Source organism: Dasypus novemcinctus, chromosome 10 (assembly GCF_030445035.2).
Source record: "Dasypus novemcinctus isolate mDasNov1 chromosome 10, mDasNov1.1.hap2, whole genome shotgun sequence".
NCBI classification, from domain to species: domain Eukaryota; kingdom Metazoa; phylum Chordata; class Mammalia; order Cingulata; family Dasypodidae; genus Dasypus; species Dasypus novemcinctus.
In genome coordinates this window covers 12,168,005-12,193,576 of record NC_080682.1, presented here as the reverse complement: position 1 = coordinate 12,193,576, position 25,572 = coordinate 12,168,005, and the positions used below count along the sequence as shown (strand labels likewise).

The following is a 25,572-nucleotide window of genomic DNA, read 5'->3' as shown; positions in this document are numbered from 1 at the left end:
TAGGAAAGGGTACCCTGCTCTATGGCAAAGACAATGAAGACAAAAAAGGGACTTATTGTGGTGGTGGACTTGGCCCAGTGGATAGGGCATCCGTCTACCACATGGGAGGTCTGTGGTTCAAACCCCGGGCCTCCTTGACCCGTGTGGAGCTGGCCCATGCGCAATGCTGATGTGCACAAGGAGTGCCCTGCCATGCAGGCACGTCCCCTGCATAGGGGAGTCCCATGAGCAAGGGGTGCACCCCATAAGGAGAGCCACCCAGCACGAAAGAAAGTGCAGCCTGCCCAGGAATGGCGCCACACACATGGAGAGCTGACACAACAAGATGATGCAACAAAAAGAAACACAGATTCCCGTGCAGCTGACAACAACAGAAGCGGACAAAGAAGAAGACACAGCAAATAGACACAGAGAACAGACAACCAGGGTGGGGGGGCAAGGGGAGAGAAATAAATAAATTAAAAAAAAAAAAAAGGACTCCAGTAAGAGGATTAAACCCCCTGGGTCACACCCTATTGAGATAATCTAATCAAAGGACCCTAACTGTAGTGGTACAATCAAAAGATCCCTAAAAATTAATTAATTAATTAATTAAGTTAAGAAAATTTTTAAAGGGAAGCAAATTTGGCCTACCACATGGGAGGTCCAGGGTTCAAACCCAGGACCTCCCGACCCATGTGGTGCTGGCCCACACACAGTGCTGATGCGTGCAAGGAATGCCGTGCCACGCAGGAGTGTCCCCCATGTAGGGGAGCCCCACAAACAAGGAGTGTGTCCTGTAAGGAGAGCTACCCAGTGCAGAAAAAGTGCAGCCTGCCCAGGAGTGGTGCCACGCGCACAAAGAACTGATACAGCAAGATGACGCAACATAAAAGAGACACAGATTGTCGGTGCCACTGACAAGAATACAAGCAGGTACAGAAGAACACACAGTGAATGGACACAGAGAGCAGACAACTGGGGGGTGGGAGGAAGGGGAGAGAAATAAATAAATAATAAATCTTTTAAAAAAAAAAAAGGTCCCACCTACAATAGATCACCTTTTCTGGGGTACATACAGTCTCAAATACCACAGTTGGGATGAAACTAGAGAATTGGAAACAATGGTGGCACAAAGAGCAGAGACGGCAGTTCGCAAAACTTCCGTCATCAGAGCCCGTGGCTCCGCCAGGGAGTCCATTTATAGGTGCCTTCAGCAGACTTCATAGCTGAGTGACACCTCCGGGCAACAGCAGCATGAGGGAGGGGGGAAGAAATCGGAAGGTTCATGGGTGAGCTCAGAGAACGTAGCTTCGGAGAGACCCTCCCTTTGGGAACTTGTACAACCATTTTGAGGGGCCTTGAGAAGGCCTGGGATTGCTGCAAAGCTAATGTGAAAATTGTTTTTTTCTTTGAGGCTGATATGGCCTCAGAAACAGCAAACCAAAATGTTTATTTCACTAACGAGAGAATCGTTTTTATAGTTCTTGGAGTAGGCACCTGGGAGTCCTTGAAATTTGGGACCAATTTTTGGAGGAAGGTCCATTTCCGACATTTTCAGGGCCTGGAGCAAGAATACAAACAGCACAATAATCCATGTGTATGAATACTTAAATGCTATAAACTGAGCTGAGTAATTGTTGTTAACTAGGATGGTTTACCCTCTCACCATGACAAATGTACCTTCATAACCACTAGAATATCAGAATTTAATCTGGAATTCCTGCACCCTCACAGTTTGGCAGTGGAAAGCGGCAGCTCAGAAAGAGCCAGACCCTGGCCCCCGGCCCACCCACCTTCTTCATATACTCTCGCCTCCTTCACACACTGTAAGGCGCTCTATATATGTGCTTGTAGACACCGCAGGCTGTATGTCCAAACTCCAGCAACACCCTTGGGCCTCGGGCTGCAAAAAATTGGGAATAGAATAAATCAGTCAGAGAAAAGATCCTGGAGAGAGGATCACGCAGCTGTGGAGGCTGAATATAAAAGTAGGCACTTCTGGATACTCAAAATGTGGTATAAAGAAGCCATGAGCTCCAGGTGGGCATCCCAAGCTCTCGTGGACTCCTTAATCTTAGAAGAAGGATTTAGTTGGATAAATGCCAAAGGAAGACTATAAAATGCAGGGTGCAGGCTAAGGTTCTCTCTTGCCCTGGTGTAAGGGAGGTATAGGCATACCTTGGAGATAACACAGGTTTGGTTCCAGATCACCACAATAAAGTGACTATCTCAAGAGAGTCACATAAATTTTTGACTTCCCAGGGCATATACAAGACACTATACCCTAATCTATTAAGTGTGCAATAGCATTGACTTTTAAAAAAAGTTTAGACCTTAATTAAAAAATACTTCATTGCTAAAAAATGCGAAACATCATTTGACCCCTCAACTATCTATTTCACACCTCGAATTTCTTAATATTTGCTTCACATATTTTGGGGTTCTGCAGTTAGGTGCACATATATTTATAGCCATTGTACCTTGTTGAATTGACCCCTTTATCAGTATACAGTGGACTTATTTGTCTCTTGTAACAGTTTTTGACTTAAAGTCTATTTTATCTGATGTGAGTATAACTACCCCAGCTCTCAGGGAATATTTTTTCCATCCTTTCACTTTCAACTACTTGTGTTCTTGAATTAAAGCTGTGTCTCTTGTAAATAGCATATAAAAGGCACCCCTTATTCTATTAAGCTTCACTTTCTTGTACTTCTCAGACACTGTGTTTTTTTACAAGATGAAGGTCCGTGGAACCCTGAAAATCTATTGGCACAATTTTTCCAACAGCATGTGCTCACTTCAGGTCTCCATGTCATGTGTGAGTGCCTTCCTCACTGCTTAATAAGAGGGAAAACTTGGGGGGAGTATATGGGATCTCTGTACTTTCTGCATGTTTGGGTTTTTTTTGTTTTTGTTTTTGTTTTTTTGGCAAACCTGCAACTGCTCTAATCTTTTTTTACAGTTAAAATCAAAAGGGTGAGGCTAGAGAGCGATTCCTAGACAGAGAACACTCCCCCCAGTGGCTAGCATTATAATTGCAAGTCCTCTGCCAGCCCATCCTTAAGGAAACAGCGTCCACTTGTGGGCAAAGCTCTGTAACTGCATCCCATCCTTCTGGGGATGAGATGGATGGCAGAGGTTGTGGACAGAGGAGGAACATGGGACATCTGCCTAAGTTTATCTACCCCTTGTAAGAACAGTAAGAGATGAAGGTGCTCTGAGAGAATTCTCTGGGGCCCAATCTATAATTTCCCAGACTGGTTAGCTCATCACAAAACCTACTGCCTATTCATCTTCATTATCAGCCACAGCACAAATTTTATTTTTTGAGACCTGTATTAGTCATCCAAAGAGGTGCTGATGCAAAACACCAGAAATTGGTTGGTTTTTATAAAGGATATTTATTTGGGGTAGGAGCCTACAGATACCAGGCCATAAAGCATAAGTTATTTCCTTCACCAAAGTCGATTTTCACTTATTGGGAGCAAGATGGCTGCTGACATCTTTGAGGGTTCAGGCTTCCTGGGTTCCTCCCTTCCAGGGTCTTGCTTCTCTCTGGGTTCAAGGTTCCTTTCTTCCTGGGGCTGGCTTCTCTTTCCTCTGTGTGCTTACTTGCTGGGGCTCCAGCTTAAGTCTTCAGCATCAAACTCCAACATCAGAAATCTTCAACTCTGTTCTTTGCCATGCCTTTTATCAATGCCCTAATCATAACTCAATCATGCCCAGGTACAGATCAGATTACAAACATAATCCAATATATACTTTTGGAATTCATAATCATATCAAACTGCTACATTCCACCCTCTGAATTCCAAAAAGACATCACAATATGCAAAAAAAAAAAAACAAACACCTTAATCAGTAACAATGCAAGTACTAAATCATATCACAATTAACTTAAAGAAATACACTTTGTCTTGGGGCAAAGTCCTGTCTGCTATAGACCTCTGAAATTTACAAAAGAATTTGTCTGCTTCCAATACACAAATGGACAGACATAGGATAAACGTTTTCATTAATAAGGAGAAATTGGGAGGGAAACATGAGTCATGAGTCCTCTACAGTTCAGTAAACTTCAGGGCATCCTCCATTATTTTCAGTCTGAGAGTCATTCTTAAGATGACAGTTTCTTCTCCTTGGGGCCATTTGGGGACCCACACTTTCCACCAGCTTACCCAATGGACATTTTCTTGGTTCCACCTTCATCAAGCATCTGGGTGTCAACCGAGTTCCAGACCTCTCCCTCCAAGAGTGTTGGAGTGATTGCCACAACTCACCCAATCTCTGGGTTAGAGTCTTAACACCCCTAGAACAGTGATGTGAAGACACCATTCCCCCTAACCTTTGGCAAACAGGCTCAACTCTCTCAGAACAATTAGTTGACCACCTTACCTTCCCCAACCTTTCGCATACAGGCTCAACCCTCTCAGAGCAATGAGTTGACCACCTGGCCCTCCCTAGCCTTTGGGGGACAGGTCCATCCCTCTCCGACCTGTGGGGAGCTGACCTTAACCGCCCTAATCCTTTGGGGAATGTGCTCCACCCTCTCTGCACCCTGGGACAGCAAAACTCTTGCAGAACATTAGGCAGGAGCATTCACCCTCTTCAACTGCTGGGGCAAATTCACCCTTTCTGTAAACATGGATGGCCCAAGGTAATGTCCTAATTACAGATCTCAGCTTCCATGGTTTCCTCTTAAAGTTCTTTCTCCTTCAGTCTCTCCTTTCCATGTCCTTTTTGTTCCAGGCTGACAGTGGTTTTGTTCATACAACTCTCTCAAAAACCTTGTTGGCTAAGCATGCAGGAAGCAAGGGTCCAAGCCATCAGACAGTATGACTTTTCACAAGTTTTTCCTAAATAATTGCATCTCCAATCTTGATTTACCAGTTCCAAGCTTAGGTAAGTCCTTCACTGAGGCACTTTCATCTGGGAGCTTGATTTCTAGGTGCTTGGAATTCCCAGAATTAATTTCTGTTTTCTTTGTGCCTGACAGTTCAGTCCTCAGCATATCTCTCTCATCTAGCAGTTTGCTGTAAGCTGTAAGCAGAAGCCAAGCCGCCTTCTCTGGATTTACTTTGGAAATTTCTTCAGCTAAATGCCCAGGCTTGCCATTTTCAAATTCTTCCTTCCAGAAAACACCAGGAGTTAATCTTGCTAAGTTCTCTGCAACTTTAAACACAGATCACCTTTCCTTCAGTTTCCAATAACAGTTTCATCATTTACTTCTAAGGCATCATAAAAAGTCTCTTTAGCATCCATATTGCTGTGAACAGTCTTCAAAGCAATCTAGGCCTTTTCCATCAAGCATCTCACAATTCCTCCAAAACATACCCCTTACCCATTAATAAAACCATTCCAGTAATAGCAAAAGGACTTCCCCACTCCTCGGTTCAAATTCTATATTAGTCAGTCAAGGGAGTACTGATGCAAAATACCAGAAATTGGTTGGTTTTTATAAAGGATATTTATTTGGGGTAGGAGCCTACAGATACCAGGCCATAAAGCATAAGTTACTTCCCTCACCAAAGTCTATTTTCACTTGTTGGAGCAAGATGGCTGCCGACGACTGTGAGGGCTCAGGCTTCCTAGATAGGAAGACCCTTCCAGAGCCTTGCTTCTCTCTGGGTTCAAGGTTCCTTTCTTCCTGGGGCTGGCTTTTCTCTCCTCTGTGAGCTTACTTGCTGGGGCTCCAGCTTAAGTCTTCAGCATCAAACGCCAACATCAAAACTCTGACATCAGAGACTCTCAACTCTGTTCTTTGCCATGCCTTTTATCTGTGAGCCCCCACCCACCAATGGGTGGGGACTCAATGCCCTAATCATAACTCAATCATGCCAGGTACAGATCAGATTACAAACATAGTCCAATATCTATTTTTGGAATTCATAACCATATCAAACTGCTACAAGACCCTACTCACAAAAATCTGTGCCAAAGAGGTGACAGACACAATATCAACCCCCAGAGAACCTACAGTTTAGGATGAGAAAACAATGATGATAGATGGATAGATAGAGAGAGAGAGACAGACAAGACAAACAGATTGACAAAGATAACATATACAAATTCAAATCATAGGCTTAGTAATAAATTAATAGAATACACAAAATTTCTTTCTTTATTAATTTATCTATGTGTTCATTACTTGTATCTTAGTTCTTCCCGAAAAAACGTATTTGAGTTACAATATTCAATTGGAGGGAGCTCCTATATGATTTAGGACAGGGAACACAATACTTGCAGATGAAATAACAGAATTCAAACCCTGTTTCTCTTCCTTCATATTTGTGTGTGTGACTTTTTACAATCTGTTTGACTGGAGTTTGGGGGGCACCAAACTCTAGGTAAAAAATCTTTTATAGAATCAAGTCAAACCCCTAGTGTGACATTCAAGACTGATAGCAAGATTGAAGTTGTACCACCCCCAAGGAACACACAATCAGGTGGGGGAAGTCATGAGGTCAGATGCTTGTGAAATGAACTCTAATACCAGAAAGACCGCTAAAGAAGTATGAAGGAGGGAGCTTTTCATTTTGACTCAGTAGGATCCAGGTATAGCATCTTTGCACAAAAGGGCTTATGACCTTGGGAGAAAGTATTTCCTGGCAGAGGAAAGGCCTGGAGGAAGAAGAATTTGTGGTACCTTGGAGGAATGAGTATTAAGCCAGTGTTTGCAAGACTATAGAATTCCTAAGGGGTAGAAGAAGTGGAAAGGTAATTAAAGCTTTCCACTTGGAGGGCTCTGAGAATAATCTTTATTCTATCAATAGTGGGGAAACCATCAAAGGCTTCTGAACAAAATTAGCACATGCTCAGGCATGCAAAAGCATAGAACAATGACTATCTTAGGGATTACTGTCATTTTCTGAGTGGACACAATATAATCACAAGAGACCTTGTAAGAGGGAGGCAGGAGGTTCAAAATCAGAGAAGGCAATGTGGCCACAGAAGCAGGGGTCAGAGACTGGAAGATGCTCCACTGCTGGCTTAAAAATGGAGGAAGGGACCATGAGCCAAGGAATACAGGTGGCCTCTAGAAGCTGGAAAAGCCAAGGAAAGAGATTCTCTTCTAGAGCCTCCAGAAGGAACACAGCCTTGCTGATCATTTTGTACTTCTGATCTCCAGAACTTTAGGATAATAGATTTAATTGTTGTAAGCCAATAAGTGGCTTCTGTAAGTCACAGAAGGGGGTGCATTTAAACAGGGCCTTGAAATATGAAAAGAAGGTAAACCAGGAATGAGGAGAGTTCCCAAGAGAGATGAAATACATTTGGTTACTTGTCAGTAGGATGAGGCTCCTGCCTTCAAGCAGTAGAAACACCAAAATTCACATTCCCATACTCCTTTGCAGCTAGGCTACAGGCATGTGACCTGGGTTCCACCAATCAGATGCATCTGCATGAGACCTGGACTCAGAAGTGAGCATTAAGAAGTGATTGAAGGGGGAAACGGACTTTGGCCCAGTGGTTAGGGCGTCCGTCTACCATATGGGAGGTCCGCGGTTCAAACCCTGGGCCTCCTTGACCCGTGTGGAGCTGGCCATGCGCAGTGCTGATGCGCGCAAGGAGTGCCGTGCCACGCAAGGGTGAGGAAAAGCCGCCCAGCGTGAAAAGAAAGAGCAGCCTGCCCAGGAATGGCGCCGCCCACACTTCCCGTCTCGTCGAAGCGGACAAAGAAACAAGACGGACAAAGAAACAAGACGCAGCAAATAGACACCAAGAACAGACAACCAGGGGAGGGGGGGAAGTTAAATAAATAAATAAATCTTTAAATAAAAAAAAAAAAAAAAAGAAGTGATTGAAGGGCTTGCTCTTCCAGCAAGCACAATAGCAAAGGTGCTGGTTCTCAGGGCTACTGGCGTAGAGCTACAGGAACCCAGGCCAAGGAAAGGTGTCTAGCCACGGTGGTGAAGGTATATTCTCTAAAGCAAGCCCCGTTGTGTCGTGGGATATTATTTCTATCTGTGTGGGTTTAGAGATACCACTCTACCCTCCCAGAGGTGAGCTTTTAATATTCTCTAATAAACTCTTTTGTACTTCAGTCTAAGAAAGAGTGGCTAGAAACCTAACTAATAAAATTGGTCTTGACACCAAAGCTAATGATAACTTCAATACAGGCCCTTTGGGTGTTTCAGAGCTTTTTTTTCCCTCTGAGTGCCTTCCGAGCACTGAACATACAGACTACACTATACAAAGCTGTGCAGAGTGGAACTAGGGGAAACAAAAGCAGGAGTGTGGGTGGTGGTGCGGGCAGAAGAGACAAGCCTGGGAGGCCCACCAGACCCCAGCGAAAATCCAGTGAAGCAGTAAAGCTTTTGGCTGGTTGCCTGAGTACTTTTCCCACTTTTCCCAAAACGATTGCAAGCCGGGTTCCTTATTGCCCCTAGAAATATTTAATTTAGTGGCCCATCATCTTGGGATTTTACCCAGCCTGCCTTGCAGAGTTGCCTAATTCCCGTAAACCCGGAGGTTTTCTTAAGGGAAGCTTAAGTTCCTTGCTGTTTCCTTTTTGAATTCAGCAAATTGCATGCCACGTGCATATTGTGTACCCAGCACATTCTAAAAAGACTGATGACTGGAATCCTGACCCTGACCAGGGCAGTGACCTAGTTACAGACTCTGTTTAAAATCCATGGCCACCAGAAATCAAATTAGAACCAATTCTCTTATTTTTAAAATGATTGGTAAGAAGAAAGCCATAATTCATCAGTTCTACAACAGAACTTTTCTCCTGTCTACCTTCACTTTGCAACAAGTATCTTAAACTTTAACCTAATGAATCCACTTCTATGAGTTCTTTTTAGAGAAGTAACCAAAATGCAAATAAGGATTTATGTATAAAGATGTTCACTGAAGCATTCTTTTTAATGATGGCAAATCGAAAACATCTAATAACAAGGAAATGCTCATAAATAATGCTAGTTAAAGGAGAAAGTAGAAATAGGGCGTCATAACAGAAAGAGAGGGGAGAAGTATACCAAAAAATGTAATTGTATCTCTGAGTGGCAGAGCCATTTTAATTTTGTTCTATATACTCCCCTGTATTTGAAAATGTATTTTTTATCCAATTTGGAACCTCCAAGTTTGATTAATATAAAGAATTTTCCTTATGCAGGTAAAATAACTGTTTCTCTTATTCAGATGTAGAAGGTTGAATTATAATTGCAATACCCCCAAGCTCCGGCCCAACTCCTGCCCACATTGAGCCTTCCCCCCATCTGAACTTGGTCCATTTATCTATTCAACAAACATTCTGAGCAGCTACAGTGTGCTAGGCTCTGTGCCAGACACAGGGAAAAGGCTTAGCGAACAGAACAGCCCAGATGCCACCATCATGGAGCTGTTCTACCTCTACAGCCACAGCCCCAAACAGGCACCCGCGAGGCCCTCTGCCAGGGAGGTGAGTTCCAGGTTTCTCTACTCGAAATTCCGTGTTCATTTTCTCCCACAGCAACACTGGTCCATTCGCTGGCCAGCTCACAAGGATCCAGATCGTTCCAGTTCCACTCCTCCCAAACATCTGGGAATTCACTTTTTTAAAAATTTCTTAACTATTTGTTCTTTGGCCAACAAACATTCATAAGAGCCAGGCACTGTGCTGGGCCTTATGGGACAAATGGAAATATCACAGCTCTTGTCCCTAAGACACTCGTAGCTTAGTCTTCAACAGACAACCAACCAACAGCCCCAATCATGAATTTCCACGGAAAAGATGTGGGATGGGTGCTGTGACGAGAGGCCTAGAGGGTAGACATCTTTGGGAACAGCCGCCTCGCCATCGAGAAGGGACATCAGTGTTGTGAGTTACTTCTGGGAGTGCTTTTAATCATTTCCAGCCCATTTCAAGTCTCCCAGCCCATCTACACAGATGGAATGAATTAAGCACTCCAACACTGGGCACTTCAGAAACAAAGGAAGCACATTCATCGTTCACTGAGGACTTGTAGGAAAAGATGAAAACTAAACATTGGCACAAATTTCCGAATCTCTCCTTTGCCTCTTCTGGATCTCATGAAGTAGACTGCCCTAAACCTCAGGTTGGATGTGTTAACAAAGGACAAGAGATTATTAGATCCTCCCAGGTCAGTGGTACTTAAAGTGTGGTTGCCAGTCCAGCGACTGAAGCATCACCTGAGCGCTCTTTAGAAATGTAGTTTCTCAGGCCCCACCCCAGGCCTATGCACTCACACACCAGGCATGGGGCCCAGTCATCGGGGTTTAATAAACCCTCCAGGTGGTCCTGATGCTCTCCAAGTCTGAGCTCCGCTGTGTTAGACCATGGCCCAGTTGCACAGGCCCCACCCTTCCCATCGCTGGGAGATCCAGGCTGGATCTAAGGCCGACTGTGCCACCCCAGGACAGGACTGGTGCCCACATCTATCATGACGCACATGAGGTCCTCCTTCAAGGTTGATTCATGGAAAGGGTGCCATCTCTCAGTGCCTTGTTTCCTCCTAAGACCTCCCAAGACTAGTATTGACTCAGCTTATTTATCTTCTTGGGGAGGCCAGTTTAATTCTCCTGACTGGGCATTGCTGACCCATTCAAAGCTGGACTTTGATTTATGCCACATTTGGAGCCAAGTCGTCCTCACCTTTAGAATGGTGATAGCTGGAAAATGTGCTCACTAAAAATGTCTTCACTTAAGCAGCTTCAAAAACACTAATACACTAATTGAGCTGGTTTTCCATTCATTTAATTTTAGAAGTTTACTCTTTGTACTTGGTTCCCTAAAGAATATTAACCAGATCTTCCCAATTTTGCTTAAAGCAATAAGATAACATCTCAAAGCAAATCCAGACAGAATAGTGAAAATCTATACCTTTTCTCAGAGACCAAAAAGCTTGATATCCTTGCGCAGTTGGCCAAGAAAGGAGCCATGAAGGCCTCGCAAAGGCACAATATTTAACCTGTGGTTTTTTAGCCACTGGAACCAAGGACAAGTTGAATGTGCTTGAGACAATGCAGGGCTGACAATTTGCACATTCGCTCCGCACAAGGCCCTTGGCATCACTTTGTGTTTTTTTACTTGTTTTTCTTCTTCCCTACCCTTCTCCTTTTGCCTATAAAAACCCTAGCTCCCATCCTCACTTTGAACCAGTTTGGGGAAGATTACCCTAGATCCTTGCTTGTGCACTCGCACTAAATCACCTTCTCATTGAGAGAAATGTTTCTCCTTTAATGTGCCTGATCAGGGCAGGGCAGCGGCGGGCGGGCTTTCTACTGGAAATAGTGTGCTTATGATAATAAGAGTTGCCTTTGGACCCTCCCTGTAAGGAGAGGAAAAGCAATTATGGAGTCAGAGTGCCTTATCAGCCTGGAACCTTAATATCTCTCCTCCAAAAAAGAAAATGAATTACATTTGTAGCAAGATGAACTGAAGTTTCCCTGGTCACGATTATGGTACAGTATATTTTGGCAGCAGCAGGCTTCCTTTCCGTGGCCTTGGCCTTACACTGATGTTGAATTTATCCATGTCCCCTGGGCTTGCACTGTCAATCTGTTCCCTCAAGAGGCATCCCAGTGATGGGGAGTGTAAGTTTGGATTCAAAGTGGCTGCAGGCAGGTTGTAAGTATCACACACAGACTCAACTGCTTGTTGCGTAAAATAGTCCAGGGTTGAGAGAGCCTTTATAGCTTTCCAGGGGAAATTTCATGAATAACAGTTGCCAGGTAGAGGACTGCTTTCACCAGGGCAGTTAGAAAATAAATAAGATAATTCCACTAGCTGATACCTTCTGGTCCCTAATCTCTGCGGTCTCTGAGAAAGGGCAGCACTTAAGAAAAGGCTTCAGGGAAACGGACTTGGCCCAGTGGTTAGGGCGTCCGTCTACCACATGGGAGGTCCATGGTTCAAACCCCGGGCCTCCTTGACCCGTGTGGAGCTGGCCCATGTGCAGTGCTGATGCATGTAAGGAGTGCCCTGCCATGTAGGGGTGTCCCCCGCGTAGGGGAGCTCTACGCGCAAGGAGTGCACCCCGTAAGGAGAGCCGCCCAGCGCGAAAGAAAGTGCAGCCTGCCCAGGAATGACGCCGCCCACACTTCCCGTGCTGCTGACGACAACAGAAGCAGCGGACAAAGAAACAAGACGCAGCAAATAGACACAGAGAACAGAAAACCGGGGGAGGGGCGGAATTAAATAAAATAAATAAATCTTAAAAAAAAAAAAAAAGAAAAGGCTTCATTCCCTGCAGGGCAACGCCCAGTGTTTATTTCCTCTCCCACTTCAAAAATTTAGGCCCCCTGAAGTAAAGCGTCGTGCAGTGGCTGGTTTATAGAAAGGGACTATGGAAATAGACATTAGGCAACAAGATGTTCGTGGCTATACGTCTCCCAGTGCTAGGCTCCATGTTGCTAAGAAGTCCGCCAGGATCCCAAGGCCCCCAAAATCACATCTTTCTGGGAGGGAGGAGGGTGGTGGGTAGAGCCCTGCCATTCCCTGCCCATGGAAAGGTCTAGCAGCTGTAAGTGGTAAAAAGGGTTTGTCCTTCAAGACTCAGTTCAGGTTTGAGAAAGTTTGCGAAGACCAAGAGGAATCTGAGAAGGCCCCAGAACAAAAGGGTTCAGACGTGAACCCTTCCCTAACCTGGGTGATGAGGAAGTGAGACCTACAAGGTTAACGGGATGTGAAACCCTGCTCAGCTCTGTAGGCCAAACTAAGAAAAGCTCTTTGGAAAATCCAGGGATTGCCCCACCAGCTTCAGTTTGGATTCATCCATAGACTTTCAAACATGACCAACAGAACTTCCCTGTATCGGGAGGCAGGCGGTTGGTCAGTCAATCAATCAGTCAGTTAACAAATGTCTACAGAGCAACTCCTGAGTGGCAGGCATACTTCAGGCACTGAGCAAGTAGCTGACAAGGCAGAGAGAATTGATGCCTTCCAAGAGCAAGCGAATGGTGGGAAGAGATAATACACTTGTAAACCGACACGTTAACAAATAAATACTGGCAAGAGTTGTGCAGAGGATATAATCAAGCAATGGGAGAAAACCTGGGAGGCTCCTGTACCAAAGTGGAGGAGATCCTCTCTGAGAAGTGACATGGGCTATTAGACCAGATTGATAAAAAGGAAGCAGCCATGAAAGCATTTCAAGCTAAAGCAGCATGCAAAGGTCATGAGATAAGGACAAGCTTGGCAGATAAGAGACCAGAAGGGCTGGGCAGGGCCTGGATCATGTGGGGCTCTGAGGACCAGGAAAGGGGGTTACATTTTATTCTAGCTGAATTATTAGCTTGACTGCAGCCATCAGGAAGGGGAGGGGAACTTGGAGTTAATATCTGATTTCTTAAGTTGGCTGGTGTCTTTATGAAAGTTTACTTTGTCATTACGCTTTATAACTTACATATACTCTTGTTATTGGATAAACACTTAGTTGCTATAGCAGACACACCTCAAAATCTCAGGACTTGGGGCAGCAGACTTGGCCCAGTGGTTAGGGCATCCGTCTACCACATGGGAGGTCTGCGGTTCAAACCCCGGGCCTCCTTGACCCGTGTGGAGCTGGTCCATGTGCAGTGCTGATGCACGCAAGGAGTGCCCTGCCATGCAGGGGTGTCCCCCGCGTAGGGGAGCCCCACGCGCAAGGAGTGTGCCCTGTAAGGAGAGCCGCCCAGCGCGAAGGAAAGTACAGCCTGCCCAGGAATGGTGCCGCACACATGGAGAGCTGACACAACAAGATGACGCAACCAAAAAGAAACACAGATTCCCATGCCACTGACAACAACAGAGGCGGACAAAGAAGACGCAGCAAATAGACACAGAAAACAGACAACCAGGGTGGGGGGGAAGGGAAGAGAAAAAAATAAATAATCTTTAAAAAAAAAAAAAACTCAGGACTTGGAAAACATAAGTTATGAAACCTTCCTCCATCTCATACTCTCTGAATCCTGTGGCCTTTGGAGTCACTGTATCAAAGCAAGGGAAAGAGGAGAGTACCTACCAGCTCTTAACTGGTAGAAAGTGGTGCTGCATCCCACTGAACCAGCAGGACTCACCTTAAAAGAAGAAATAGGGGAAGACCCGGCTGGGACTGCCTCACAATCAGACCTGTTGAGATTCCGAAGAGACACTAAACACCGGGGTGATCAGTCCTGGTGAATCCTAGATGAGAAAATGAGAAGAGAAGACAAAAAAGAGAAATAGACACAGAAGATCACACAGCAAATGGACACAGACAGCAAAAACAGCAGGGAGGGAGGGGAGAAAAAAATTCTCAGGAAGGTTTCAAGAGCAGATTGGAGCTGGCAAAAGAATCACTGAACTCAAAGACAAGACAATTGAAATGAGTCAGGCTGAGGAGCAGAAAGAAAAAAGAATTTAAAAAATTGAAATTGTCTAAGACACCTGTGGAACACTATCAAGCATGCCAATATATTCATTATGGGAGTCTAAGAAGGAGAAATAAGAGCAAAAGGGGTAGAAGGAATATTCAAAGAAATAATAGCAGAAAACTTCCCAAACTTAAGAAAAGATTTGTATATGCACATCCAAGAAACTCAGTGAACACCAAAAAGGATAAACATTAGGAGAAATATGCCCAGACATATAGAAGTCAAGCAGGTAAATGCAATAGACAAGAAGAGAGTTCTGAAAACTGCAAGAGAAAAGCAATGTGTTATGCAAAAGGGCTTCCCAATTAGATTAAGTGAGTGCTGGTTTCTCATCAGAAACCATAGAGAGTATATGGCAATGGGATGAAATACTTAAAATGTTTAGAGAAAACAATTTCCAACCAATAATTTTATATCCAGTGAGACTTTCTTTCAAAAATGAGGGAGAGATTAAGAAATTCCCAGGTAAACAATACCTGAGGGCATTAATTACCACAGACTTCCCTAGAAGCAATTCTATAGGGAGGTCTTCAGACTGAAAGGAAAAGACACTAGACAGTAGATCAAAATGGCATACAGAGCCGCCCAGCGCGAAGGAGGGAGCAGCCTGCCGAGGAATGGCGCCGCCCACACTTCCCATGCCGCTGACGACAACAGAAGCGGACAAAGAAACAAGACGCAGCAAAAAGACACAGAAAACAGACAACCGGGGGAGGGGAGGGGAATTAAATAAATAAAAATAAATCTTAAAAAAAAAAAAATGGCATACAGAAATAAAGACCTCTGGTAAAGGTAACCATAATGAGTAAATATAAATGCCAGTACTATTGTTCTTTTCTGTAACAACACTTCTTGCTTCTTACAGATGGCAAAATGCAAATGCATAAAAGTAATGATAAATCTATGGACTTAGACATATATGTACAATGAAATAATCTGTAACAAGTACTAAAAAAAGGTAGAGGATGGAGGAGAATAGGAACACTGTATGTACATATGATCTTTAAGGTGGTAACAAATCAAAAATGATTGTTCTATCTTTAGGATAATAAATTTTAACACATGGTAACCACAAAGAAAATATATGAAAAATCTATCCAGAAAGAAATGAGAAGGGGTAAAATATAGTACTGTTTTAGTCTGTTAAGCTGCCAAAATGCAATACAACAGAAATGAGTTACCTTTTACAATGGGGATTATTACCTTACCATCTTACAGTGCTGAGGCCATGAAAATGTCCAAAGCAAAGCCTCATCAGGCCTCTATCACATGGCAAGGTACATGGTGGTATCTGCTAGGCTCTCCTTTCTCCTCCTTGCCTTCAGGTCCTGCTTCTGTGGCTTTCTTTGTCTCTCTCTCCGTATTCATCCAGTTTAAAAAGAAATCCAGTAAGAGGATTAAGACCCATCCTGGACTATGCCCTAAATGAAATAAACTAATCAAAAGGCCCCTAACTGAAGTAACCCAATCAAAAGGTTTCACCCACAATAGGGACACACCCACAGGAATGAACTATCTTTAAGAACATGATTTTCTGGGGTACATACACTGTCAAACTACAAGTACTATATAAAAAATCAAATAAACATGAAAGTAGGCATTAACAGAAGAATTTTAAAAAGACATAAACTTACAAAGACTAAATAGCAAAATGGCAGAAGAAAGCCCTGCGTTATCAGTAGTTGCATTAAACTACTGAATTACACTCTCCAGTCAAAAGGCAGAGATTGGCAGAATGGATTATAAAGCATGAATCAACTATATGCTGTTTATAAGAGACACACTTTAAATTCAAAGATAAAATTCCATTTACAATAGCAACAAAAAAGACTCAAATACCTAGGAATCAATTTAACCAGAGATGTAAAGGACCTATATTCAGAAAACTATAAAACACTGCTAAAAGAAATCAAAGAAAACCTAAGCAAATGGAAAGACATTCTGTGTTCATGGATTGGAAGACTAAATATCATGAAGACGTCAATCCCACCCAAACTGATTTATAGATTCAATGCAATCCCAATCAAAATTGCAATAGTCTACTTTACAGAAATAGAAAAGTCAATTACTAATTGTATTTGGAAGGGAAAGGGGACCCAGATAGCGAAAACATCCTAAAAAAGACAAATTGGTCAATGAAATACAATTGAGAATTCAGAAATAGACCCTCACCTCTACAGTCAACTGGTTTTTTATAAGTCTACTTTTCTGGGACAGAATAGTCTATTTAACAAATGGTGCTGGGAGAACTGAATATCCATAACCAAAATGATGAAAGAGGCTCCCTTTCTCACTTCCTATACAAGAACCAACTCAAAATGAATCAAAAGCATAAATATAAAAGCCAGGACCATAAAACATTTAGAAGATAATGTAGGTAAACATCTTCAAGAGCTTGTGGTAGGTGTGGGTCTCTTAAACCTTACACCCAAAGCACAGGCGACAAAAGAAAAAGTAGATAAATCGGACCTCCTCACAATTAAACACTTTTGCACTTCGAAGGTCAAGGGGGTGAAAAAGCAGCCGACTGAATGGGAAAAAAATACTTGGAAATCACATATCTGATAAGGGTTTAATATCCATGATATATAAAGAGATGCTACAACTCAATAATAAAAAGACAATTGACCAGATTAAAAAATGGGTGAAAGACTTGAATAGACATCTGTCCAAAGAAGAAATACAAATGAAGAAAAAACACATGAAAAAATGTTCAGCATCACCAGTTATTAGGGAAATGTAAATCAAAGCTACAATAAGGTATCATTTCACACCTATTAGAATGGCCACTATTAACAATACAGAAAAAGACAAGTGTTGGAGACAATGTGGAGAGATAGGAATGCTTATTCACTGTTAGTGGGAATGTAGAATAGTACAGCTACTGTGGAAGACTATTTAGTGGTTCCTAAGGAGGTTAAATATAGATCTGCCATGACAATTGACCATTGACCTGACAATACCACTACTAAGATATACTCAGAAGAACTGAGAGCAGTGACACAAACAGACATCTACACACCAATGTTCAGAGCAGCATTATTCGCAATTATCAAAAGATGGAAACAACCCAAGCGTCCATCAATCGATGAATGGATAAATGAATTGTGTTATCACAATTCAGCTGTAATAAGGAACAAAGTCGTGAATCATATGACGACATGGATGAACCTTGAGGACATTATGTTGAGTGAAGCAAGCCAGACACAAAAGTACAAATATTGTATGATTTTACTATTACAAATTAATAAGCGAACTCATGGAGTTAACAACTAGAATATAGGTCACCAGAAAATTGAATGAGTTTAGAGAATGGAAAGCTGAGGTTTAATCCATGCAGAATTAGTAAAAAGGTTGTTCATAAATCTTTGGAAATGAATTGAAATGATGAAAGCACAGCATAGGGAAGCAGACTTGGCCCAATGGATAGGGCATCCGCCTACCACATGGGAGGTCTGCGGTTCAAACCCCAGGCCTCCTTGACCCGTGTGGAGCTGGCCCATGCACAGTGCTGATGTGTGCAAGGAGTGCCGTGCCACACAGGGGTGTCCCCGCGTAGGGGAGCCCCACGCACAAGGAGTGCGCACTGTAAAGAGAGCTGCCCAGCTTGAAAGAAAGTGCAGCCTGCCCAAGAATGGCACCGCACACACAGAGAGATGACACAACAAGATGACGCAACAAAAAGAAACATAGACTCCTGGTGCCTCTGATAAGGATAGAAGCGGTCACAGAAGAACACACAGCAAATGGACACAGAGAGCAGACAACTGGGGGGGAGGGGAGAGAAATAAATAAATAAATCTTAAAAAAAGAAAAAAGAAAATATGTATGAGGCATAATAGTTGTCGTATCTTTCTGAGGAAGCTGAGAGCTTCTATTAGTGTGAGAACTCTGTGGGATTAATTATGAGGCAGAGGGAGCATCTGACTTTGAAAAGTCGAACACAATGCTATCCAAAAGAAATACAAGTCACAAGTAATTTTAAATTTCTAAAAACCACATTAACGAAACAAAAAGAAACAGGTGCAATTAGTTTTAATACCATTTTATTTAACATAATATAAACAAAATGAAATTATTCAGCATTTTATCAAAATTTAAGAAATATTAATGAAAAATTTACCATATTTTTTCTTCTACTAAGTCTTTGGAATCTGGTGTGCCCTTTATACTTATGGCACACTGTAATTTAGACTTGCCATATTTCCAGTGCTCTGTAGCCACACATGCTGCTTAAGAGTTACGCAGGGCAGGCATGTGGCAATCTGGCTTTGATGGACCCTTTGGAGCCACAGGAGAGAAGCAGCAACCAGGAGGCTGAGAGCATGTTCTTTCCATAGCACCCCCACTGTGCACCGGGGACATCCTGGAAGAACTGGGTCTCCTCACCACTCATGTTGGGACTTGATTATGTTTAGTTTAAGGCAAAGGTGCCTTCATAAACCTGGGAAAGGGCAGAGCCACAATTCAAATCTAGATTTTTCATCTAGATTCTAGTTATGCTCCCATGACTCCAGGGAGGGGAGCTTGGCCGGTTCATTTCTGCATCTCCCACGTGGAGAAGAGGCTGGGCATCTAAGAGGAGTGGTTGATGCATGTTAATTGTCAGTGTAACAGGATGCTAAAATGGAAGTTTCAGCAGAAACACCACGAAGCAACCAAGATATAGAGAAGAACCATATAAAATTGCTGTTGTGGTAAGTCAAAATTGGTCAAATATCAATAGTTTTTTAAGATTCCATCTCATAGAATGGTGACTGACTTCCAAAGAAAGTGTGGGAACAGATGCAGAATTTAAGAAGGAAATAACTTACTTAAAAAATGGTTGCATGTGGCTCTCAAATCTTCTTTTCCAGTTGAGGATATTAACAGTTTAGAGACAGACATTAGAGAGAATGGACACAACTGTCCATTACTCAGTGTCACAGGGGCCCTCCTGAGGGCTGGAGATGAACTTCAGGTCTCTTGTCTGAACACTCAAAGAAATGCTATGCCCATTGCATCATCTCAATCTTTCTAAGTAACAGTCAGGCCTCATTGTTTGCTGGTGGGCATCTGCCTTGAGGGTAACACCCACTGTGGATGGGGTTATCTTTCTTTTTTGCCATAAATGTTCACCAATAAGGGAGAGCTCAGAGTCCTTAATGATACTAACCAATTGCCTTATTTTGGGGGATGGGAGTGACAAATCTACCCCTTATTATGGGAAGCAGATTTTGCTCAACTGACAGTGTCTGCCTACCATATGGGAGGTCCAGGGTTCAAACCAGGGCCCCTTGACCCATGTGGTGAGCTGACCCACGTGCAGTGCTGATGCATGCAAGGAGTGCTGTGCCACGCAGGGGCGACCCCGCACAGGGGAGCCCCACACGCAAGGTGTGCATCCTGCAAGGAGAGCCGCCCTGTTCGAAAAAAGCACAGCCTGCCCAGGAGTGGTGCCGCACACACGGAGAGCTGATGCAGCAAGATGATGCAACAAAGAGACACAGATCCCCAGTGCCGCTGACAAGAATGCAAGTAGACAAAGAAGAACACACAGCAAATGGACACAGAGAGCAGACAATGGGAAGAAAAGGGGAGAGAAATTAAAAAGATTTAGTTAAAAAAAAACTCTCAGCAATCAATCAGCCTCTTCCCCCTTGTTCCCTTGAACAAAATCTTTAAGTATGTTTTGAATTTCCAATCAAGTACATTTTTGAGATGTAATTTCCATTCTGGATCCCTTTTGGGGCCCTGCTTAACCTTACACGTGGTAACAAAGATTTAAGGTTCCTGCCGACCATACTCGCAGCCAATGTGTCTAGCTCTCTAGGGTGTCCCAATCAATCTCATTGGGGCTGGGGTTAGTTTTCACTAGCATGAGAGTGGTAGGACCATTAGGCACTGCCCCCAGACAGCGGGAAGGCAAACCAAGTTTCTGGTGTGCTGAAAGCAGCAGCACTGAGTTGGCCAGTGCACATTGCGTGGAAGTCTTACCTTTCTTCAAAAACTTAGAAACTTCCTCCGGTGTCTTAGAGGGTGCTGGCACAATAGACTTTACCCTGTCTTTTATGCCCAGTCATTTCTTAACCACCTTGCACCACGTGCTAGATCCTCTATATCTCATGGGGTGGGGGACAAAGAACAACAGGGACAGTAGTAACAGAAGGACTATGACCCTTGGATCACTGTTGCTTGCAAGGTGCCCTGGGTGCTTCCTGCTAGGGGCAGGTTAAGGCCCAGACGCACCATCCACAGACACAGTGGTTGGAGTCTCCCACTGCAATCTCCCAGCTGCTGTGGTCCAGGCACTGGGAGGTCCAGCACTCTCCCTTTCAGCCCACTGGGTTTAGCTCTTGCTGCCTCACTCAGGAGTCACAGCTGGGGCATGGATGCCTGTCTCCTGCACTGCAGGTTCCTACTGCCAGAACCACATCCTTTGTTACTTTGCCAAGGTTGCTCAGTGTTGGTGTCACACGATGCCTGTCCTTTCCCTTCAGGGGAGCACTAGAAACCACAAGATATTCCTTCTTGCCATTCTAGGACTGGCCATTTGCAGCTCTTCGGGGAGAAGGTTCTGATCTAAGGACTGCCATTTCGGGGTAGGAAACTTAGACAACTCTTGGCAGAGGCAACAGGTTGCAGCGCAGGGCAGCATGGACAGGGGTCAGCAAGCCACAGACCCTTCCCAGATAGTACTGTTATATGAGAGAGACAGTTAATAAGCCCAGAGCAGCCAAATGGTGTTTTGTCTCATTTCCCATGGTCATTACCAACACACCATGCTTGCTGCACCACTTGTTTTGAATTAGTTAAGCTGGATTTTAAATTTGCAACTGGGTGGAGGTCTAGTGCGACAAAATGGGAAACTGAAGCCATAATGCATGAGGAAAGATAGCCTGTTACTCAGATTGCAGAGACAGGTGACACAAGGGCTCAACCGGTAGCAGATCAGCAGATCAAGTAGCATGTGGAGAGCACACAAGCAGAGCAAGAAGATCTCGTGGGCTTCTGCCTTTATTGTGGTCCAGGGGTGGAGTAGCCTTCCTGTGGATGGCAAGGTTTGGCTAATTTAAAACAAATGCCCAGAAAAAGGTAACAGGACATCTGGGCCAGGGAGAGTGGGGGTGGTTAGCTCACCATTTGGGACAAGCCATGGGATTAGGGTGAGGCAGGTGGATGGCATGGGTGGTGGTTGCACATGTGGGTTTGGACTCCGGGGGAGTTTTGCCCCAGAACTGGAAAGCTGCTTATTAACTAGACCAAAGGTCGGCACTGAGGCCAGGGTCTAGCCCAAGTGGGATGGACACTGAAGCTGCACACAAAAAAATCTGATAGTTATGATATCATATATCCGACAAAGGTTTTATATTCAGAATAGAAAAAGAACTCCTACAACGCAACAACCAAAGGCAAACAATTCAATTAAATATGAGCAAAGGACTTGAAAAGACATTTCTCCAAAGAAGATACACAAACGGCCAACAAGCCAAAAGAGAAATGCAAATCAAAACCACAATGAGATACCATTTCTCGCTTACTTGAATGGATACTATTTTTTAAAAAACAAAACGGAAAATAACAAGTGTTGGTGAGGTTGTGGAGAATTAGGAACCCTCAGGCACTGCTGGTGAGAATGTAAAACGGTGGAACCACTGCATAAAACAGTTTGGCAGTTCCTCAGAAAGGTTAAGTATAAAATTACCGTATGCTCTGGCAATCCTACATTCAGGTATATACCAAAGAATTAAAACCAGGGACTCAAACAGATATTTGCGCACTGATGTGACATGCAACATTATTTATAACTGCCAAAAGGTGAAAGCAAATACAGTTTGTTTCGTTTTATAAAATTTATTTTTTATTTCTCTCCCTTACCCACCCCCCCAGGTTTCTGCACTTTGTGTCCATTCACTGTGTGTTCTTCTGGGACCGCCTCTATCCTTATTAGCGGCACCAGGAATCTGTGTTTCTTTTTTGTTGCGTCATCTTGTGTCAGGTCTCCGTGTGTGTGGTGCCATTCTTGGGCAGGCTGCGCTTCCTTTTGCACTGGGCGGCTCTCCTTATGGGGCACACTCCTTGCGTGTGGGGCTCCCCTACGCAAGGAACACCCCTGCGTGGCAGGGCACTCCTTGTGCGCATCAGCGCTGTGCACGGGCCAGCTCCACACGGGTTAAGGAGGCCCAGGGTTTGAACCGCGGACCTCCCATGTGGTAGGCAGATGCCCTAACCACTGGGCCAAGTCTGCTTCCCAAATGTGGTTTATACATACAATGGAATATTATTCCACTGTAAAGAGGAATGAAGTTCTGATACCTGCTATGACAATGATGAACCTTGAAGACATTATATTGAAGGAAATAAGTCAGACACCAAAGGACAAATAGTGTATGATCGTATTTATATGAAATCATTAAAATATGAAAATTCATGGTCAGAAATTAGTATATACATACCCAGAGGCAGGGGTGGGGGTGGGGAATGGGGAGTTAATGCCCAATTGATGCAGAGCGCCTGTTTGGCGTGACGGGAAAGTTTTGGTAATGGATGGTGGTGATGGTAGCACATTTTGAAGGTAATTAACACCATTGAATTGTACACTTGAAAGTGGCTAAAATGATTAACCTTACATTACATTATATATATATATATGTTACCAGAATAGAACCATAAAACACAAGTAAATCCTAATGTAAACTATGGACTATAGTTTAAAATATAATTATAAAATCAATGTTTCATCAATAGTAACAAAGGTACCACACTAATGTAAAATAATGTTATTAATAGGGAAAACTGTGGCAGAGGCTGGGGTAATATGGGAACTCTTAACTTTCTGCATTATTTTCCTGTAAACCTACACCTGTTCTAATAAAAAAAAATAATTAACTGTTAGAAACAGGACTGTTAACAAAATCCTTAAGGCAAGAAAATGTTCATGTAATTTTCAAAAAGAATGTAGCAAATGCATGAATATACTAATAAGAGAAAAATTCTAGATTTATTAAACAGTTTGTGAGCTTTTAGAGAAGAAGATGTGCTCTCTGGGAGCAAGCAGATGTTCATAAAAAATAAGTCACTGTTTTTGTTTAATGGGTATACTCAATTAGAAATCAGGGGCAATGTAGTAGATAAGGTCAAGCACTATTAAAATCTTAATAAATAATGTGTCTGATCTGAGGACAAGATACAGAAGTGTGAGCTCAATGGTAAAAAGCAAGTTTGTAAGTGATTTCATTCACTAAGCCATTTTTGAGCTGCTTCTCCATCCCAGGCACTAAGGATAAAAATATAAGTAAGTTCTGTCCTAAAAGACCTCACCGCCCAGGACCTTTGGGAAGAGGTGTCAAAATAGATAGGCAAAGCTCAACTCTCACAAAAAGCAACAGAGAAAGGGCAAAAACCTTCCTGAGGAAGCCACTTTGGGGTTCTAGAGAACAAGAAAGTACTGCACATCATCCAGGAAGGAGAAAAACAGATAAAGAAGCCAAAGGAAACATGTGAGTTGCTTGCCCCTGTGACTGGAAAAGGCACATACACCCCACCCTCAAGGCAAAGAGCCTCATAAAATCCCTGGCTCACCGCAGCCAGCTGAGTGGGAGGAAGCATTCCCTTGGAGGAAGAGGGGTCTGGCAGAGGGTAAAGAGTGATTTATTTTCAGTGTCTTTAGCCAGCTGATGTCCCAAGAAGACCCCAACAAGCACTGAGGTGGCCCCAGGAAGAGGGGAGGAGGGATCTGATCCGGCAGGCTGCCACACCCAGTCGCTCTGGGAGATACAGGAACTAGGTGAGTGAGGGGTCAGACACCTAACAAGCCCTTCTCTGCAGATTGTTAGGAGACCTACTCGCCTGAGGGAACGGAGCAGGAAGACCCAGATGCGCTTTATCCAGGGTGACCCGAGGCCCCCAATCAATGAAGACAGGGCATTCCACAGGTTTAGAGATAACCTCCCGGGAACCAAGGGCAAAGGCCAGATTTCTCTCTGATTAGTTAATTTTTTATTACACAACTTCATTCTGAAGACAAACTCCTTCTCCACATGGTGGGAAAGTGACCACCAACAGCCTCAAATTGACACTCTCCCGCTTTAGCAACTGCAGTAGACAGAACTTTCTTCCAATGTCCGCACTTCAGTCATAGAAAAGTTCTATCATTGGCCCTACTTGGGTCAATTACTGTTGCATGTTGAACCAATTTTTGCAGAGGTTGTGGTTTTGCTTCCCAGTAGTTGCAGCAGAAGTTGCATTCCGCGGCCTCTTTTCATATAAGGTCAGGCCACTGTCCATTTGTATGTTCAGTTTATCAGAAAGGAAGCAGCAATGTTCTTGCCTGGTATGTTAAGTGTGTGTGTTGGGGTAAGGGGTGGGGTTATATTTGTTGAACTAAGTGAAAGTTTATCTTTGACACTGGTTCGTCTAACCAATAAAAAAGAAAAAGCAAATTTATAAGGGAAATCAAATCATAATTCAAAAAAGACTAGTTAGGTATTCTCTAGTCCATGCCACTAACCTAGTATCTTACAATACTTTCTTTTACTGGGTAAAATTGTAAACGCCTTCCCTCCCCCTTGACTATTGGAAGGATGTCTTGGTAACTGACTTGGTAACAGGAATCGAGGGTAGCTCCAGGCTCAATAGAGGTGTTCGGTCCACTCACCTGAGAGATCAGGGCGGCTCAGGAACAGAAAGGGGAAAGGTGTCATCACGAAAATAAGAACATGTGGGCGAAGGAAATTCGAGCTGGGATCTTGAGCCCCCGAGAGGAGGGAATAAAACGGGATTTTCAAGCTTTCAGTGCACCCCAGGCACTGAACCAGGCCAATTACAGGCATTTTAAGTTTCTCTTTCTGTTCTTCCCAAAGGTTAAGGGAAGAGGCAATTAGAGAAGGAAAGAGGTGTGGGCTTAAAATAACTAGCAAGTCTGCCAAACATCTCAGGCAGAAACAGTAGGTGCTGCGGCGCTTTCCGGTTAGCATCGGGCAGAACACAGTACACGCTGGTCTACAATTTGCGATTACAAAATCTTGGCGCCTTTCACGGATCTGGCCACTCCTACCCCGCACCCTCCATCCGCACCCTCTGTCCCCGTCCCCACCCCCAAGGCTCCGGCCTCGTGAAAGGGAAGAGGTCCACTCCCGTTCCTCCAGCGAGCTCTCGGGGGTGGATAGGCCAGGGGGGCGGTTTCCTGGACGCGGGGAGCGCGGCCCAGGGGACAGGAGGCGGTAGAGCGCCGCCACGGGGATTTACGGTACCTCTCCGCGCGCGGCCGCGGCCCTC

General features: G+C 43.8%; 1 long non-coding RNA gene across 1 annotated transcript; it reads right to left on the bottom strand.

The window, feature by feature from the left end:
- Positions 1–1,674: 1,674 nt before the first annotated feature.
- LOC139439791 (uncharacterized) lies at positions 1,675–25,535 on the bottom strand. The gene is made up of 2 exons (XR_011649893.1): positions 24,953–25,535; positions 1,675–1,885 (listed from the first exon to the last, which is right to left on the bottom strand). It is a non-coding gene; the product is annotated as an uncharacterized lncRNA (long non-coding RNA).
- Between the last annotated feature and the right edge of the window lie 37 nt (positions 25,536–25,572).